The sequence below is a fragment of the Canis lupus genome, chromosome 5 (genome assembly GCF_011100685.1).
Source record: "Canis lupus familiaris isolate Mischka breed German Shepherd chromosome 5, alternate assembly UU_Cfam_GSD_1.0, whole genome shotgun sequence".
Lineage (NCBI taxonomy): Eukaryota > Metazoa > Chordata > Mammalia > Carnivora > Canidae > Canis > Canis lupus.
The window spans coordinates 33,392,294-33,412,655 of record NC_049226.1 but is presented as its reverse complement, the minus strand read 5'-3'; the positions used below and the strand labels follow the sequence as shown (position 1 = coordinate 33,412,655).

The window sequence follows — 20,362 nt, the reverse complement described above, 5'->3', positions numbered from 1 at the left end:
TAGATATTCAAAAGATCTTCTCAGGGGCTATGGAGATAGTCTGTTCAGTTTGTTTCAGGTTACAGGGGGAGGATGTGTTCACTGTGTTATTTGAAACTATGTAACTGGAGATATGAAGGCTATAGAAAGGTAGCCAATACAGACAAATTCACTGCTAAAAAATGTTTTTAAAAAGCTTTAACAATACATCAACAATCTTATGAGGCTGGTGAAAGCAGATAATTATGTACTCTCCCCTGCTCCCCAAATATTCCCTCCATACCATGTCTCACACAAACGGGAGTATGGATCTCAAAAATATGACAACTTTCACATAGGGCATATCACACTGTATGTGACCTTCAGTTAGCAACTGACAAATCAACTCATTTGGGTGAAAAACAGCCTGTCCAAAATGCTATACTCACTGAGAACTACTTTTTGTGCAATGGTAAGAAAATCCATCTCACGTGATATGGTCATCCTATTTTTTTTTAAGATTTTTTTTTTATTATTATTCATGAGAGATGCAGAGAGAGAGATAGAGAGAGGCAGAGACACAGGCTGAGGGAGAAGCAGGCTCCATGCAGGGAGCCCGACGTCGGACTCGATCCCAGGTCTCCAAGCACACCCTGGGCTGAAGGCCGCTAAATCGCTGAGCCACCGGGGCTGCCCTGGTCATCCTATTAATAGTTCTACTATCGATGAATGAGTTCTGGAACTCACTTTAGGTAATACATGCCTTTTAACCAAAATCTTCTACTTCTCCCAAAGGTGACATTTACAGAATTTTTTCCTTTCCAAAGCTGATCATAAATACAATCTCCGTCTCGGTCCTGACCACCAAATTTCTTCTTCTGCCTTACAAAGTGATCAGGCACGTATGTCAGAAGTCATTTTAAGCTTTAGTCACCACATTTATCTCAGCATGATTTAAAAGGAGAATAAAAATAAGTTTTGCAGATGTCATGAAACCCAGATGTAAGTGTTTACTGAGGTTTTCACTTATTTTTAATGTCCCTTACCCAACTCAAATTTATTAAGTTAAAGGAGTCTACATTGAACTGAAACAGAATAGCTTTGTAAGATTTAGCAACTATGTGGACCAAGTCAACCTCCAACCAGAGCCACCCAAGGTCTTCTTTGTTCCTTATAATCTCCCAATTTTAAATATTAGTTGTAATAAAAATTTGTAAGAGTTACCTTCCTCCGCTCCCCTTTTACTTCTCTTCAACCCACGACTTAAGGTTGCGTTTACCGCACCTCATGATTTAGCAAAGGCATTACCCTACTTCAGAAGTGGATCAAGAGCAGCACAATTTTTCACGCAGAACAATCAGCCAGCGACCCAAGAGCTGGTTTCAGACAGAGTAGGATTCTCTTGATGAGCGAGTAGCAGTTCTCATCCCAGATGAGTCTGCTCAAAAAATATTCGAAAGCATCTTCTACTAGGTTCTAGCAAATTTTCGTCAGGTCCAATTTTCTGCCGTGCTTTTCTTGCTGAGAAGGGTATAAAAATCACAAACACACACACACACCGTAATTTCGAAGCAAAAATGTAAAATCCCATCCAAACGAAGCCGTTCGCCAACTGGTAGCATCCAAAGCACCGTATAAATTACTTCCTCCCCCAGCCCCACCCCTACCCCCGCCGGGGCTCAATTTCCCCACCCGTCAAATGGAGGTCACACAATCAGGCACAAGCACAGGATGATGAGATTCAAGAGACGGCAAGGAGTGTTCTGAAATGCGTCAAGGCGCTGCAGAATTGTAATGTCATTATCGGCACCGAAAGAACCCCTCACTTCCTCCGCAAAACTTAAAAGGTTACTTCGGTTGCTTACGAGCAAAAGAAAAAAAAAAAAGGAGAAGAAGAAGAAGGCGGCGAGCACAGAGAGCCCGAAACTGTCCCCGGTGCGGGGACACTTTTGCCAACTCCAGGAGGGGCGGGGAGTCACGGGGACGCCCCCGCCGCCGCCCCCGCCGGGAGAGGCCCCGGGCGCCGGGAATCCGCGCCGGCCCGAGCCCTGGCCGCCCTGGCCGCCGAGGGCAGCCGCGGAGGAGGCGGGGGAGGGCTGGGCGCGCCGCGGCCACCAGCGCCCCGGCCCGCGGCGCCACGTCCCGGCCTGCGCCCGCGCCCGCGCCCGGCTCCCGGGGCCACACCGCGCACCGGGGCGGGCAGTTAGAGCGGTTGGAACAGCCGCCCCGGCCCGGCCGCCCCCAGAGCCCGGGCCCCGGCCCGCGGGCCCGGCCGGCTCCCCGGGGACAGGCCTCGGCGGCGCCGCCCGACCCGACCCCTCGGGAGCGGCCCCGCACCGCCCGCTCACCTCCAATGTGTCAAAAGCGCATGTTCGCCGCCGCTCGACCGACGTCTCCGCTCCGCTGGCCCGGCCAGGCCCGCCCAGCCGCTCGGCTCCGCTCCCCTCCGCGGCCCGGGGCTTCCCTCCGCGCACCTCGGCGCCGGCTCCTCCCCGACACGTCAGGGGCCGCCAGGGGTCCGAGGCCATTCTGTGACGCACGGGGGCGGGGCCCGGAGCATGCGCGAGAGCGCGCGCGGCCGGGGCGGGGCTGCGGCGCGGAGGGCGACGCGGGGAGGGGGCGCGCGGGCGCGGCGCGCTGACGTCCGGCAGGCGGCGGCCTCTGCGCAGGCGCTCCCGGGCCTCGCGGTTCCCCCGAAAGCGGTGCGCTGTTCCGGGGAGGCGCCGCCCCCCCGAGGGGTGACACCCTCCTGCCTCCCCGTCTTACAGCCAGCGAGGCCCTTCGAGTGTGAGTCTCAGGGAGCTCGTTTATAAGGACTCACCTCGGAGCGCACCCCCAGCACCCCGGTCCCCCTCGTCACTCCCACCGAGGCCTGCACGGTGTTGACGGCACTCCCTCCAGCTGACATTGCACGCCCCGACTTGTCTCCCTCTGGCACATTGTATATTCCATGAGGGCTGAGCCCCCCATCCCCCACCCCGTCCAAGGAGCTTGGACACACAGTGGGCATTCAGATACCTGCTGATCAGAGTGAATGGACTCGTTGAGGGGCATACAAATACATCCCCTTATATATTTTGCATCTCTAACTGTATGTTATTAGTGGTTTTCTCCCCCTGGGGCCCCTGAAGACTCTCACATCTATAGGGGACTTGAGACGGAAGAGGGCTGAGGGGGTACTCAGCTCAAAAAGTAGAGAGGTGAGGGATCCCTGGGTGGCGCAGCAGTTTAGCGCCTGCCTTGGGCCCAGGGCGCGATCCTGGAGACCCGGGATCGAGTCCCACATCGGGCTCCCGGTGCATGGAGCCTGCTTCTCCCTCTGCCTGTGTCTCTGCCTCTCTCTCTCTGTGACTATCATAAATAAATAAAAATTAAAAAAAAAAAAAGTAGAGAGGTGAGGATGAGCAACTGCTTGGGGAGCAGAAACTTGAGTAGAGCTGTTTTAAAAACACCTCTAGGAACTTTTACTGCATAACGTGCAGTGTAATTATCTCTGATGTCAATGCTCTCAGAATTGGATCTGTGGGTTTTTTGGACACGGTAATCATGTGAAAGACAGGCCAAGGCAAAAGCAAGGTGAGGGTGGGAGATCCAGTTATTTTTTTGAGGCAAATGGACATAAATGAGAACCATGCAAGATGGACTGGAAGAGGGGTCCAAATCAATAAAAATTGGAGATGTGATGAATGGGATTTATGAGAAGGATGGCATGTTGAGCTAGACTCTGAAAGATAGAGGCTTGAGAAGATCATGATAATGACAGTAAGAGTAGTCCACTTTTGTTGTGCTGTGTGTATGCACTGGCAATGATGTGAAAGTTTGGTGTGCATAATTTAATCCACACAACGACCCTGTGAAATAGGTACTGTTAGAATTCCCATTTTATTGACGCCCGAGTGGCTCAGCCATTGAGTGTCTGCCTTCGGCTCACGGCATGATCCCGGGATCTGGGATCAAGTCCCACATCGGGCCCCTTGCAGGGAGCCTTCTTCTCCCTCTGCTTGTGTCTCTGCCTCTCTCTCTGTGTGTGTCTCTCTGTGTGTGTCTCTCATGAATAAACAGATGAAATTTTTTTTTAAATCCCATTTTACCAATGAGGAAACAGAGAGTCAGCAAAATGGTGTTGCCCAAGGTCAATCAACTAGAAAAAGAATAAAATATAAAAGAGGACTCAAGATCCAAACCCAGATGTCTGGATGGTTTCATTCCAGAAACCACACTATTAACCACTACTATACTGCCACTCAACTAAGGATCTGTTCACAATAACTACCATTTATTGGGCTAGAGCACTGTGCTAAGTGCTTTACATAAATTGCCTTCCTCAGTCCTCACAAGCAGCTGGAATTATTACCTCAAAGTGAGGCCCAGAGGACCTGGAGTCTAAACCCAAGCTGGAGTTTAAACTAAGTGTCCAAGCCCAGTGACCTGTGGGACACTGCGGAAGCTCTTTCAGGTCTGAGGCTCTGCTTCCCTGGTCAAAGCTGTGGTCTGACCGATGAGATCACAGGCAGAGAGATAATTAGGCAGGGAGGCCTTCCTGTGGACCTGGAGCCAAGATATAGCAGTCCCACCCGGAGAGGAAAAAACAGAGTCTTCGAGTCTTGTCCCCACCTCCTGGCTGAAGTCCTGGGAAATACACTGAGTCACCTAATGGCAGGCCAGGCCCTGCAGAAAATGTTGGCGTCATCTTGCAGGCCACCACCCCTCCTACTCAGTCTGGATCCAGAACTGGTGTTTGTCAGGACTCGTGCATTGGCCCCATCTTAATGAATGGGCTCTGCCTGGCCAGGCTCTCAATAAATAATATCAAAGCCCTTTACTGATCTTCCACTGTGCTGTTGCGCTTTCTCCCAAGTAATAGTCAACAACCTTTGCCCCACTCCCTGTTTCCACTATGCCCTTCCAGGAAAAGTAAAGTGGAAGTGAAGCCAGAAAGCAGTCTCGGAGGGGAACAGAAGTGACAAAATCAGCTTTGTAAATGTAAAAGAGATGAGTGAGGTTGCTGCATCTTCTGCCTTCATAAACTAGGGGGGGTTAGTAGTTTAGTAGGGGTTTCCTGAGGCATGGGTCCTGGCACAAGGTCCTCTTCGGGTCTTTGGAGCCAAAGGGGTCAATATCACAGTCCCTGAGAGCATGCACAGAATCTCACCTTCCCTCCCACCCCCTCAGAGACTCGGGAAACAGAGGCCAGTTTCTACTGGGGGAGGTAGGGGTTGACCAGTTGCCTTAGGAGAAGTTTGGCCACAAATGAAAACTCCAGCTAATGAGAATGTAGGACTCCAGCCACATCACACACAAAAGACCTGCTCCCTGCAGGCCTGCCTTGAAAACGCTGGAGAGATGGGATCCATGTAACCCTCCATTGAATCAGGTAAGCAGAGGTCATAATCAAAGGTTTGATTCAGCCTAATAATCTCTCCATAATTTTTTGGCCAATATTTTCTTTTTTTTAAGATTTGTTTATTTATTATTCATGATAGACACACACAGAGAGAGAGAGACAGACAGAGACAGAGACACAGGAGGAGGGAGAAGCAGGTTCCATGCCAGGAGCCCGACGCGGGACTCGGTCCCAGGACTCCAGGATCGAGCCCTGGGCCAAAGGCAGGCGCCAAACCACTGAGCCACCCAGGGATCCCCTGGCCAATATTTTCTGCTGGCCTTTCAGGGCATAGATCTCTTGTGCCCAGGCTGGCCAAGGGACTCCCAAAGGGTGGCTGGTTCCTAAAAGCCAGCTGGATACATCTACCAGACATCCCACCACCACCTCCAACTCTGCCTGAACCCCACACAAATCCTCCCTTTGCCCCAGTGGAAATTTCCAAAATAAGTTTCATGTTTCTGACAATGTGTTGACACTCACCTAGTTACTAAGGCACAAAAGGCCTCCTCCGATCCCCTTAATTATCCCCTTTCCCAGGGTTTTCCCAGCTTTCATTTCACTCTTGAGGTCACCAAACCCTGGTAGACTCTCCCATCACCAACTCTCTCAAATCCATTTTCACAGTATTTTCCTCCTGGATCTTCCCAGTTCAGACCATGCAGCCATCAGAATAACTTTTGCCAAAATCCCTCTGGCTATAGAGAGCATCACTGGTTCCAAAACTTGTTTCAGCATCCTGTTGTCTTTGTGATAAAGTACAAACTACAAAGCCAAGCATTCAAGGTCCTTCTAACCCACTTCTACAGTCTACTTCCTGCAGTTCACCTATCTGGGTCTGGCTAGACCCTCCACTGTGTCTCCCAAACAGTTCCCTTCCTCTCTGGGCCTCTTATTGTCTCCCACTGCACTATGGACTACAGCTGCTCCCTAAGCCCGGCCAACCAACCTTCCTCTCTGCCTTTTGAAGTCACATTCATAAGTTACCTTCTCCAGGAAGCCTTCCCTTATACCTAAAGTCCCCAAATCAGTGCTCCTTCCACTGAATTCAAGTAGAACCCCACATAGTTCACAGGAGAATTGCTGAACATGACTTTTTGGTCATGGAGGTGTCTAAGCTCTCCCCAGGGAGTCAAAGCTCATTGAGCACAGGGGATATCTGTCCTACTATTGATTATCCTACTATTCTCCAGCAACAGGTATTTAGCAAACTCTCAGTTAGATGTGTTTCAATTAGGGACGCCTGGGTGGCTCAGTGGTTGAGCATCTGCCTTCAGCTCAGGGCGTGACCCCGGGGTCCTGGGATGGAGTTTTGCATCAGGCTCCCCACAGGGAGCCTGCTTCTCCCTCTGCCTGTGTCTCTGCCTCTCTGTGTCTCTCATGAATAAATAAATAAAATCTTTTAAAAACAATAATAAATGTACTGCAATTAAAAGTGAAAGAATGAATTAGTGGTTTGGTGGCCATAACACCAAACACAAGACTGATAGAACTTTCTGGAAAATGCTCCAAATTTTGAGGAAAAAATACCATAGAGAGAGAGAGATCTTCACCAGTTTGAAAGGCTGAACTTAGGCGGTGATGAAGGATGTGTAATTCAGGTCATGGGCAATGATGCCTTTCCATAGCCCAAATCTTAAACCCAGACTATATCATCTTTAATCCCCAAAGCGACATATTTTGCTTCTGTATTAAACAAAAATAGTCATAGGGACATCTGGGTGGCTCACTGGTTGAGTGTCTGCCTTTGGCTCAGGGCGTGACCCTGGGGTCCTGGGATCAAATCCCCTATCAGGCTCCCTGCAGGGAGCCTGCTTCTCCCTCTGCCTGTGTCTCTGCCTCTCTCTCTGTGTATCTTTCATGAATAAATAAATATTTTTTTAAAGAATAGTCATAATAATAATAGGGTTTTTTATTTAAAAATTATACTCCTGAAAAAAATTATACTCCTGGGGCAAAAAAAAATTATACTCTTGGACCTTGAGGTAAGAAGTAGTTTTCTAGAGAGAGGTAAGTCTCTCATTCATCTGCTAGGAGTTTAGTGCTTGCTCTGTTCTAGGCCTTGGGGTTCAAGCTGTCATCACTATCAAAAGCACCCCACCTCCACAGAGCTTATCTTCTAATGGGGAAGATGGATAATAAGCAAACAGATCAATTTATTTCTGTCAGATCATGACAGATGCTATGAAGAAAGATGCCCAGGGTAAGAGCATAAGGTGTGGCAGGGGCTGCTCCCAGAGGGAATATCGGGCTTAATGTCATGGGATCGTCTTCTCTATAAAACTGACAAGACCCTTAAAATAGAAGACTGCTATATAAAATGCAACAGAGATGTGGAATTAAGAACATAATAATGTATGCCAATGCCCTAGATAGAGAAGCTCATCTTACTTTCTATCACAGTGCCTGGCATAGAGTGGGCAGCCAATAAATACCGATTGGGTGAACCACTTGCTAAGTGGTCTACAGAATGCCCAGCCTTCGGTCAGATGATAAATTCCCCCTTCTAAGATAAGGCATGATAACCAGTTCATGTCTGATTTAAGAATACCCACTTCTGGGGCACCTGGGTGGCTCAGTGATTGAGCATCTGCCTTCGGCTCAGGGCGTGACCCTGGGGTCCTGGGATCGAGTCCCACATCGGGCTCCCCACAGGAAGCCTGCTTTTCCCTCTGCCTGTGTCTCTGCCTCTCTCTGTGTGTCTCTTAGAGATAAATAAAATCTTTTAAAAAAAGTCTTTGCTTAGCCTTTTTTTCCTCCCCATTAATGGAACCTGATATCCTGCCATGCTCCCATGAATCTCTTGGAGCTGCCCTAATTATTCCCCAGCAACCTACCTGAATTGTGGGCTTCCTCCCGTTCTGGAACTATCTGAAGCCTTGTGGCGTTCCTGGCTTCAGAGCCTCCACTCCCCCCAAGCTTCTGTCTTCACTGTCAGCCCTGGCTCCCAACCAGCCGGCCCCTTGTGTCACTACCCACACCCCTGAGTGATAGCTGCCTCCGCAGGAGAGGATGGCACGACATTGTTAATTGCTAGCATGGTTAACACCTGGCAACCCCAAGGGCTATTGACATCACACCTACATAAACAATGTGACCATCCCCAGACAAAAGATCTCCTCACATACCTTTACACAGGCAAGGTGGCACTGGTTTTGTTCACTCCCAAACCATTCTGATGAAATGACAAGGCTGAAAAGAAATGGAGTGTTTCTTACCAAGCTGAGCCAATCATATTAGGCAATTTCAGCCAAATTCCCATTACTGGGGAAGCCAGTGAGTCAAAGTTACCAGGACTGAATGATCATGCACGCAAGCATTCAACAGATCGTCTTTTGAGTGCCCTCCCTGTTCTAGGATCCAGGAATAGAGCAGTTAATGACACAAGCTCACAGAAAAGACAGGAAACAGAAAAGAGAGACACATTAGCCCATCAGGTAGTGATAAGTACTGAGGAGAAACAAAGAGGCTAGAATTTTTAATATTTTATATTTCAGGGGGCATTTAGGACAGCACCTGGCACGTAGCAGGTGCTTAATTGTTGAATGAACAAATACCCTGCGACGAATGTTTTTAAGTTCTGAGATATTTTCTTTGCTCTCAGCTGCTCCTTCCTCTTTTTTTTATTGTTTTTTTTAAGATTTTATTTATTTATTTATTTATTTATTTATTTATTTATTTATTTGAGAGAGAGAGCGCTCAAGCAAGGGGAGGGGCAGAGAAAGAGGGAAAGAAAGAATCTCAGGCAGGCTCCTTGCTGCACGCAGAGCCCGACGCAGGGCTCCATCTCACAACCCTGAGATCATGGCCTGAGTCCAAATCAAGAGTCAGATACTCAACCAATTGAGCCACCCAGGTGCCCCTTCTTTTTTCTTCCTTTAATCAAATCACTTTTTATTATTTAGAACTCCAGTAAAGAACTCTCCCATAAAACAAAATAAGCAAGAAGAAGCAGCTCACAAAATTTAAAAATACAGGTGACTAATGCGCATATCATATTCACCTTGCTGCTAATCAAAAGCATTCCAAATAGAACAGCAAAGAAGGTGGGTGCTGGGGTGGCTTAGTCGGTTAAACATCTGCCTTCAGCCCAGGTCATGAACTTAGGGTCCTGGGATGGAGTCCCACGTCAGGCTCTTGCTCATTGGGGAGTCTGCTTCTTGACTTCTCCCCCTGCTCCTCCCCCCTGCGCTCTCTCTCTCTCTCTCTCTCTCTCTCATATCAAAAAAAAAAAGAAAAATATCTGGAGAAGCTCCAGAGAGTTTCTTTTAAAGAAGAAGGAGAAGGAGAAGAAGAAGAAGAAGAAGAAGAAGAAGAAGAAGAAGAAGAAGAAGAAGAAGAAGGGCAGCAGTAAGGAAGAGATTCCATATTTCATCCAACAAATGTATGAGATTTTAAAACAGTAGACTCCAATATGCAGATGAGAGCACATAAAAATTAGTACTGCCGTGTGCAGCGCCCAGGGGGTGTCCCTAGGTGAGAGCTTTTCTGGTACACAGCTTAGCAGCAGGAATTAAAAACTTTAAAATGCGCAACCCCTGTGATCCAGCCTCCCCTCGGAATTTATCCGAAGAGAAATAGCAAGGATGTGTGCAAAGATTTTTCCATTAGGATTTTCATCAAGGCATTGTTTAGCAAAAATTTGGAAGCAAACTAGGCAAAGAAGTGAGTTGAGTGGAATGATGTGATTGCCCCACCATACCACAGTACACAATTGGTAACAATGTTACTGACGAATATTTAAAAACAAAAGATATTCACAGATATGCCCTTAAATGAACAAAGCAGTTAACAATATGTGTAATACAATCCCACTATTGTAAAAGAAAAGAAGAAGAAGAAGAAGAAGAAGGAGGAGGAGGAGGAGGAGGAGGAGGAGGAGGAGGAGGAGGAGGAGAAGGAGAAGGAGAAAAACATGTATACGTTAAACATAGAAAAGTTTGGAAAGGTAGATGATGTTAACAGTGGCCAGCTCTGGGAGATGAGATCAGAGGTTATATATTTTTTCTCTTTCTCTCTCTGTCATCTGCTCTTCCTTCCTTTTTTGTTTCTTTTCTGTACCTTTGAACCAAAAATGATTAAATGTATGTTTTTTTAATTTAAAAAAACATAAGAAAGCAGCCACACTTAAGCTAATTTCCTCAAAATTCCTTGCAAGTGATTTTCTCCAGTCTGTGGCTTTAGGACCTTTTTAAACTCCATCCTTGCAGCCAAGTCTTTCCAGCAGATACAAGAGTGATGTGGACACACTGGGATCAGTAAGTTTTAATAGGGGGGCTCCTGGGCAGCCTGGGTGGCTCAGTGGTTTAGCGCCACCTTCAGCCCGGGGGCCTGATCCTGGAGACCCAAGATAGAGTCCCACATCAGGCTCCCCGCAGGGAGCCTGCTTCTCCCTCCCTCTGCCTGTGTCTCTTCTCTCTCCCTGTGTGTGTCTTTCATGAATAAATAAAATCTTTTTTAAAAAATAGGGGGGCTCCTAGTGGTGTGGCACTGATCTTAGGAAATACCTTCTTCTGCTAAGACTCCCTGATTGGCCCAATCTGATGTGATTCCCTCCCATAAGCATGTACATAATCAGTTTCCACCCTACAATCTTTTTCAACTTTGTATCACCTAAATACCTGTTAACTGACAACATAATGATATTTGGGATTTTGAATGGTGGAACTACCTTGGAGGTACCTGGAACTACCTGGAACTAACCTGGAACGTGAGGATTGCTTTTCTGTGGGGGGGTGGGAGGTGGCGGGGAGGAGTCTCAATAAGGGGAACAATACCCTGACCATGTATAATTATAAACTAACTTGGGATCCCTGAATGGCTCAGCGGTATAGAGCCTGCCTTTGGCCCAGGGTATGATCCTGGAGTCCCAGGATGGAGTCCCACATCGGCCTCCCAGCATGGAACCTGCTTCTCCCTCTGCCTGTGTCTCTGTCTCTCTCTCTGTGTCTCTCATGAATAAATAAATAAAAATCTGTTTTTTAAAAGTGTTATTTTAAAAAAATTATAAACTAACCTGAGTCCCTGGGATCTTGGAGGAAATTGCCACTAGCCTTCATCCATCCCTACCCAGTATAATGCAGAGCAGGTCCCGATGTCCACTTTGCAGACTGAAGAAGAGGAGTTTGTGATCTGAACACGAGAAACATTTTCTGCTCGAAATTAGATTGGGCTTTTTTCAGGAGTGTATGCTCCACGGAGGCTGATTTTGACTCACAAATAGTGCAGAATGAAACATCCCAGGTTTTGTGTTAATTATGGTAGAGGGACACCTGGGTGGCTCACTGGTTGAGCATTTGCCTTTAGCTCAGGTTGTGATCCCAGGGTCCTGGGATTGAGCCCCACATCGGGCTCCCCGCAGGGAGCCTGCTTCTCCCTCTGCCTGTGTCTCTGCCTCTCTGTGTGTCTCTCATAAATAAATAAATAATCTTTAAAAAAAAAATCACGGTAGAAATGTGCCTGCCATGAAATTCATGTCCTTTGGAGGAGAGTGGGCCAGGCAGAGAAGATGTTGATTTAAATGCTGGCTGCAGGACCCAGGTGTGGGTTAGAGCAGAGTGGGGGAAGAGGAGGACAGGAAAGCCTTTTCCCCAAGCATGTTGCTGTTTCAACGATTTTCAAAAGTCATGTGTTGACAGGACAGTTATTAAAACCCTGATAAAAAGATATTAGAGGCAGGGCTGTGAGAACAAGAGGCCCAGACACACAGAGAAGGCATCAAAGGGTGGAAGGACCCACCCTCTACCCCCAGCCAGAGCCCCGCCCCTTCTCAGGTCTCCTCACCCTGGTGTGAGAACCTGCAGCCTCTGCCTGGAGCCCTTCCCTCCCACCACCTTAGACATCCAGGAATTTCTTCTACTCCGTCAAATTGGGCCCCATCACAGGTGATTTTGCCCACATCTTGAGAGTCTCGGGTTCTTTCTCTGTAAAACGAGCAGGTTGTTGGCAGCTCCCATGAGTCAGGACGAGTCCTGCCCTCTAGGTGCCCAGCACCCTCACGGGGGAGGTGAGATCCCTGCCTCTCCCGGGCCAATTTACCCTACAGTCATGGCAGGGTCAGGCCCCTCCTCCTTCAGTGCGGGCAGGCAACTGAGGAGTCTAATTCTCCTGCCAAGTTCCTTTGCTATGCTCTAGAGAGTCTCTGACCTTGCAGAATGAACCACTTCCAAGGGCATCCCACGTCGGGTGTATTCGACTTCTGCGGCCGCTCTAACAAATTACCACATGCTTAGTGGCTTAAACAGCACTACTGTATCCTCCTACAGTTGCGGGAAGTCAGGCATCCAAAATGAGACTTACAGGGATAAAATCAAGGTGTTGGCAGGGCTGGTTCCTGCTGGTGGCCACCTCTCTCCAGCAGCACTTCTGGGGTCACGTTGCCTTATCTGACTTTGACCATCACCGCCCCCCCACCTTCTTCTCATGAGTACCTTTCGATTACGTGGGGCCCATGTTGATATCTCAGAATAATCTCCCCATTTCAAAAGCTTTCACCACCTCAGCAAAGCCCTTCTTGCCATATAAGGCAACACATAGGTTCTGGGGGTTCAGGTGTGGACATCTTTGGGGGGCTATTATTCTGGCTACCACATCTGATGTTCGCATTTTACACTCTTCACAATATTTGCCATTTCTGCATATCATCTTTGAATTTTCTTTGAATTGAGTCCTTTTTAGTTTTTAAGTAGGCTCTATGCCCAGCATGGAGCCCAACATGGGTCTTGATCTCATAACACCAAGATCGAGACCTGAGGTGAGATCAAGAACTGGATGCTTAACCAACTGAGCCACCCAGGCATCCCTAAATTGACTCACTTTAAAAAAAAATAGACCTAAATCCTTCATTAGCCTCATCCTAAATAATCATATCTATGAAATCCTGGAATTGATCCCAGTCCTATTTTCCCTAGTATTCCGAAAAATAAATACGTAACAATTAAAATGTCAAGTGTCGGGGCACCTGGATGGCTCAGTGGTTGAGCATCTGCTTCTGGCTCAGGTTGTAATCCCAGAGTCGTGGGATTGAGTCCTGCATCGGGCTCCCCACAGAGAGTCTGCTTCTCCCTCTGCCTGTGTCTCTGCCTCTCTGTGTCTTTCATGAATAACTAAATAAAAATATTTAAAAAAATAAAATAATAAAATAAAATAAAATGTCAAGTGTCCATGTCTGTGCCATGTAACATCACTTTGCCTGCTACCAGTCATATAAAGGACACTCTTTGGGGAACAAAGATAGAATCCAGCCTGCTGGTTTTACAGAAAAGGGTAATTTGTCCAAGAATGTATAGCCGCAAAGAGCAAAATTTCAGCCACACCCACAATTTCTTCCCCCTGCTCCGTGCTCACTCATCACAACTTGAAAGTGTGTCAGTTTTTTAATAGCATCCCTACGTTGGTGATTCATATCACCTCGTGCTCAGGTGCCCTCCTGTTACACTCATGGATATTTTATATTTAGAAAGTGGAGATTCCTATTACATCCCCTGTCCACCAACATTCGTGCATTCCACTTATCTGTGTTCAACAGTCGCATGTCTACTTGGCCTGCATCTGGACAGCGTCCAAGCCCTGGGGAAGAATGATCTGAAAAGGAAGGTCAGTGGCCAGTGGTGACTTTATACTGGACTCGTTGGCATCTGTCCCAGCTGCAGACTGCACTTTGAAAACCACTTTTGAGATGACAAAGTTCTTTTCCATCCACACAGTGTGGGATGGAATAATTACCCTTTCTTACATAACGATCGGCGTGCAATAAAAATAGCTTTCATTTATTGGATACTTGGTATGGGAAGGCCCTGTGATAAGTGCTTGCCAAACATCCATTCACAGCAACTCTATGAAGTAGCTATTAGTGTTCCCACATTACAGATGAGAAAACCAAGTCTCAGAGAAGGTAAGTAGCGTGTCCAGATCACACGGCAGGTGTGAAAAGTCTGTATTCATAGTGCCTTGGAAGATACAGGAGAACTTAAAAATCCACCAGAGATGAGGAAGGAGGGTAGGGAACCCAGAGAGGCTGAGCAGTCTGCCTGAGGAAACACAGTTGGTGACAGGCTCAGGGACAAGATTCAGGTTTCTTCCATGCTCAGATCAATTCATTCTTTCTGATTTTCTCTCTTAAGATAGTACTTCTTGGATGATTTCTTCAGACACCTGCCTGATATGTTACTGTTGTCTCATCATTACAAACATCCCTCTTCCCTAGTCTTTTGCCCTCCATCCTGTTCACCTGGGGTGAAATCTGTGGAGGAATCTAAGGAGAACCCCCAGTGACCTTTCTCCATCTCTTCCTCCAACTCACAGGAAAAAAAAAAAAAAAAAAAAAACAGACAAAGTGCTTGAAAATCTCTGTGAGTCCGTATACACTGATTTGGAATTAGTAATCATTTAACTAGGAAAGGATTAAAGTTTGCCTTTTATCCTTCCCCCCTCCAAAAAAGAGATTGCTAAGCAGATAATACAGTAGCAACAAGCTTAGATGAGGTCATGATCAAAAGGAGAACTTGTTAGTGAAGATTTTAACCCAAAAGAACTTAAATGTCCATCAATAGGGTATTGACTAAATAAACGATCATATACCTATACAATGGAATACCATGTTACCACTAATAATGATGTCATACAACAATGTATAACAATACAAGGACATTGTGCTTAGTAAGTTGAAAACATGAATACACATTAAAATGGCTCTTTTATAAGCACATAACTATAGAAAAGGTGATTCGTGTTTTCTCTTTTGTTCATCTATATTTTCCAAATTTGCCATAGTGAACACAGATTTCTTTCTTTCTTTCTTTCTTTCTTTCTTTCTTTCTTTCTTTCTTTCTTTCTTTCTTTCTTTCTTTCCTTCCTTCCTTCCTTCCTTCCTTCCTTCCTTCCTTTTTTTTAAGTAGGCTCCACATTCAGTGTAGAACCCAATGCTGGCCTTGAATTCAAAACCCTGAGATCAAGACCTGAGCTGAGATCAAGAGTTGGATGCTTCATCGACCAAGCCACCCAGGCACCCCTACAGGTTATTTTCTTAATCAAAGGGAGAGGAAAAATATCATTTAAAATTGTATACACAGTCATTAAAATCCACTGTTTTCTGAAGCCTGTTCTCTGAGACTGAATATATAAGAGCTCTTTACAGAGCTGGCCATATACCAACAATTTAACAATTTTGCTACCCCACTAGAAAAATGAGCAATGGATATAAATAAGTGGTTTAGAAGAAAAAAAACACAAATAGCCAATAAATATGTGGGAAGATACTCAACCATATCGTTAGTAAGTTTTGAACATGTAAATTAGAATAACAATGAGATATCATTTTGCTTATCAGATTAGCAAAGTTTAAAATAAACGATAATGCTCATTGTTGTTAAAAGTATGCGAAAGCCAATGCTTTTGTATAATGCTGGTGAGTGCAAATGTTATAACCATCGCAGTTACCATGTGGATTGAATACTTGTATCTTCACTTCCTCTTGAAACACCACAAAAGGGTGCCTGGGTGGCTCAGTGGTTGAGCATCTGCCTTTGGCTCAGGTAGTGATCCTAGGGTCCTGGGATCAAGTCCCTCATTGGGCTCCCCACAGGGAGCCTCTTCCCTCTGCCTGTGTCTCTGCCTCTCTCTGTGTGTCTCTCATGAATAAATAAATAAAATCTTTAAAAAAAAGGAAAAAATCACAAAAAAGGACAAGAATTCTAAAAGGCATAAATCCACCAAGACGCAGTACAGAAGAGAAGACAATGATGGACACAAGGTGTTAACAGGATCTTAGAAAATGGAAAGTTAGACTGGTGAGTGGTAGCTGATGGAGTGGATCAGAGAAGGCTGGAAACCGAATGCCAACCATAAGCAAAAAGTGTTATGCCTCTGACCCACAGGCAGGCTCGGGAATTGGAGGTGGCAGCTGCATTAGAAGGTGTGGTGGGGCGGGGAAGATCTGTTGAAATTATGGTATGTTTACAAAGCATTTTAGAGGCTGACTTCACAGCCTAGGCAATGACAAGTCACTCACTCTAGCAGGAGGAGGACGTTTACTCTAGAGAAACTAAACCAGAGAAGCTCCAGACCAGGGGACACTGGGCCACATTGGAGGGCAAGGCTAAGTCACCATGCTACAAAGAGAAGGCAGATGGAGGGAAGGTAGATTCTTCGAAGGCTGCATATAGAATGATGAGATCCCAGCTTCCTTCCCCTGACAGCCTCCCAGAATGCCTGCAGCCTGACTTGTACCCCCAGGCAGGAGATCAGAGAGTTTTTCTCAACAGAACCCAACTGGCTCAAGAGAGGTCTCCCAACCACATGGTCTGCTCTGGATTACCTGACAGAGAAGCCCAACAGCCAACTAGACCCCCTCCCACCTGCCCAATCCCCGTACACACAGAGCCTCCAATCAGCTTATAGTTCCTTGATCATAAAAATGAACGTGTAGCAAGGAACCACCAAACACTGAAAAAGCCTCCAATGTGAAAAAAGAACAAAATCACACAAAAGAAATTCAAGAGTAGTAGATACAATGGAGGAAGCAGAAGTAAACTGGAAAAAGAAAAACTTTAATATCTTCTGAGAAATAAAGGTATCACTACATCCATAAAACAAGAACATGGTGTTACAAAAAGGAGCAAGACAAAAACCTTTTGATTTTGATTTTGATGAGAGTTGAAATTAAAATATGTGGCAGTTGAAAACAAGATGAAAACAGAGAGATTGTCTGACCTCTCTGATCCTATTGAGAAAAATTTTAAAGCCCTGTTGGAGAGGAAACATTGATATGTATGTGAAAACTAAGAAAATGAAAAATTGAGGCAACCATCAACTCCAGGGGGGAAAACATAGACAAAATGAAATGTAAAATGAAGGTAATAATAATAATAAAGTAGATAGCTCAGAGAACAATACTTCTCCCTTTCCCTCTCTCCCTCCTGCTATTCATGCTCATGAGCTCTCACATTCTCTCTCTCTAATAAATAAGTAAATAAAATAAAATATTTTTTTAAAAAAGGCAAGGTAGGGATCCCTGGTGGCGCAGCGGTTTGGCGCCTGCCTTTGGCCCAGGGCGGGATCCTGGAGACCCGGGATCGAATCCCATATCGGGCTCCCGGTACATGGAGCCTGCTTCTCCCTCTGCCTATGTCTCTGCCTCTCTCTCTCTCTCTGTGACTATCATAAATAAATAAAAATTTTTTAAAAAGGGCAAGGTAGATATTTATAAATTAACCTTAGACAATACCCAAATATTAATGAAAAAGTCTTTTTTAAAGATTTATTTATTTATTCATGAGAGAGACACAGAGAGAGGCAGAGACATACACAGAGGGAGAAGCAGGCACCCCATGGTGAGCCTGATGAGGAACTCAATCCCCAGACCCTGGGATCATGCCCTGAGCTGAAGATAGACGCTCAACCACTGAGCCACCCAGGCATCTCAAATGAAAAAAGTTTAAAGGACAGAATTTGACATAAGAAACATTTGTTTTAAAAGTCTAGTCAACTTCCAGCATATTTAAAGAACTCCTACAACTCAACAGCAACAAGAAACAACTCAATTGAAAAATGTGTGAAGGACTCAAATAGACATTTCTCCAAAGATGTATAAAAATGGCCAACAAGCATATGGAATGATGTGCTAGGCAATCATTGATTACTCATCACTGATTACTACGGAAATGCAAATCAAAATTGCAGTAAGATACCACTGCACACTCAATAGGATGGCTACTATCAAAAACACAGAAGGTGGCAAGTGTCAGCAAGAATGTGGAGAAATTGGAACCCTTGTGTGCTACTGGTAGGATTATAAAGCAATGCAGCCACTATGTATGAAGTAACACAATTCCTCAAAAAATTAAAAATTAAAAATAAAACTGCCATATGATCCCAGCAATTCCAATTGTGGGCATATACTCAAGAGAATGGAAAGCAGAGACTCAAACAGATATTTGTGAACTCATGGTCCTAGCAGAATTATTCACAATAGCCAGAGGTGGAAGCAACCTAAGTGTCTATGAACATACAAATGACTTAACTGAATGGTGTCTATACATACAATAGGATCATACTCAGCCTGAGAAGGAACGGCAGTTGTGACACATACTACGATAAGGGTGAACCTTGAGAGCATTAGGCTAAGTGAAATAAGCCAGTCACGAAAGGACAAATACTGTATGATTCTATTTATATGAGGTTCCTAGAGTCGTCAAACTCACAAAAACAGAAAGCAGAACGGTGGTTTCCAGAAGCTGGGGAAAAAGAGAGTGAGGAGGTGGTATTTAGTGGGGACAGTTTCAGTTTTGCAAGATGATCAGAATTCTGGAGACGGATGATGATGATGGGTGCACAACAATGTGAATGCCCTTGATGATAAACTGTGTACCTAAAAATGGTACATTTTATGTTATGTTATTTTATGTTTTATGTTATGTATATTTTACCACAATACATTTTTAAGTCCAGAAATCATGAAAAACAAAACAAAACAAAAAACCTTTCACTTTTCTGTATTGTGGGGGTTTATATCGACTATTGCACCAAGAAAAAAAAAAAAAGTTGAGTTCCATTTAGAAAATGAAATAAAAGTAACCTCAACTCCTTTAAGGATATCATCTTACAGTTTATGAAACACTTTCATAATCGTTGTCCTGCTTAAGCATCGCAAAAATCCCACAAAACAGAGACACTGTGACATTTAGTAGACAAGAAAACACGTTCAGAGGGGAGTAACTTGGCCATGAGTGAAACAAGGAGCCTGGACTCCTGGCAATCTTCTAACTTGGTCAGCTCAGTGTGATGTTAAGCATCACATGGACTATGTATATCTCAGGCAGCCCCAGATAAACCTGTCTGAACCCAGGAAATTCTCTGCAAGCCTAGAAAATACCATCGAGGCAGCCCAGGAAGCAAAAAGAAACAACAAGGCAATGGGATCTTAGGGGGATGTGAAAAGACAACGCAGCGCTGGGAAGCCACCAAAACAAGTGGCTGGTGTCACTCCCACAGAGGCATAACCAGCTTGACAAGCTGACCTCAGCCTTTGACAGTCTCTCCTACTACATGGATGGAGAGAAGGTCCGCAGGCCACCAGGAGTCCCCCATGTTGGAGTGTCTCAGGCTGACCCCCACCTGGCCCAGACCTCCTCCAGTCAGAGCCCCCCCGGTCCCCTGCTCCCCACCACCCCACGGTACCTGGTCCTGTGTCCCGTGCCTCACCAATCAGACCACCAGCAGTACACGGTTCCTAGCGCTGAACCAGCTGAAAACCAAGCAGAAGTCAACAGGAAGCATGAGAAATCACCGTATGACAAAAGAGGCACAAGGACAGGAAGTGGGTTCAGCCCACGAAGGCTGGGGCCTGTCATCTGGAAGTGAGGCAATCCTGTCAGCCTCCTCACTGAGCTGGAGTCGAGCAACACTTCCTTCCATGGTCCCGAGGAAGGGGAGAGAGAGATCAGGTCCTCACCCTCAGCCAGGCGTTCAAGGCTCCCTGTCACAACATGCCTGTATGCTCTGGTCCCTGTATTTGGAGAAGAATGAGGGAAAAGCTGTCACTCGCTAAAGGTAGGAGCTGCGCAGCACCTGGCATAGCACATACGTGGCATAGAAGAGGATGAACTGAAGGCAGAGGGCCGTCATCACTTTTATAGCTGGGAGGCCTGAACGAGCTCTTGGGGTCTGAGTCTCACTTTCCACATCTGTGAAATGGAGGTAATTCTAGCACCGGTACCCACAGGTCTGTTTACGCTTGAATGACATAATGTGCGTAACAGGCTTCACACAGGTCCCATGAGTCCCTGTCTGTCCCTCCTCCCCTCTGCCTCTGCAAATCTGGCCCACTCCTCAATCTATATTAGATTGGACAACCCTGGTCTGGTTCTGGTCTGGAGACTCACCCCAAACAGCAGCTATCATTTAGTCTCCCTATGTAGGAAGAGCACTGTTTCTTTTTTATTTTACTTTTTAAAGTATTTTATTTATTGATTCATGAGAGACTCAGAGAGAGAGAAAGGCAGAGACACAAGCAGAGGGAGAAGC

At 45.9% G+C, this 20,362-nt stretch overlaps 1 protein-coding gene across 7 annotated transcripts in view; it reads right to left on the bottom strand.

Annotated features, from left to right (window-relative positions):
• The window catches only part of NDEL1 (nudE neurodevelopment protein 1 like 1), a 79,127-nt gene extending 59,483 nt beyond the window's left edge, over positions 1-19,644 (bottom strand). For 3 of the 7 annotated variants that reach the window (XM_038536842.1, XM_038536846.1, XM_038536848.1), the window contains exon 1: positions 2,307-2,466. The gene's annotated coding sequence lies outside the window, so the exon portion shown is untranslated. Of the gene's footprint in view, positions 1-2,306; positions 2,467-8,178; positions 8,319-8,469; positions 8,534-19,516 lie in introns of those variants that run through there. The other 4 variants (XM_038536843.1, XM_038536844.1, XM_038536845.1 and 1 more) reach the window with 4 other exon arrangements.
• Positions 19,645-20,362: the final 718 nt, after the last annotated feature.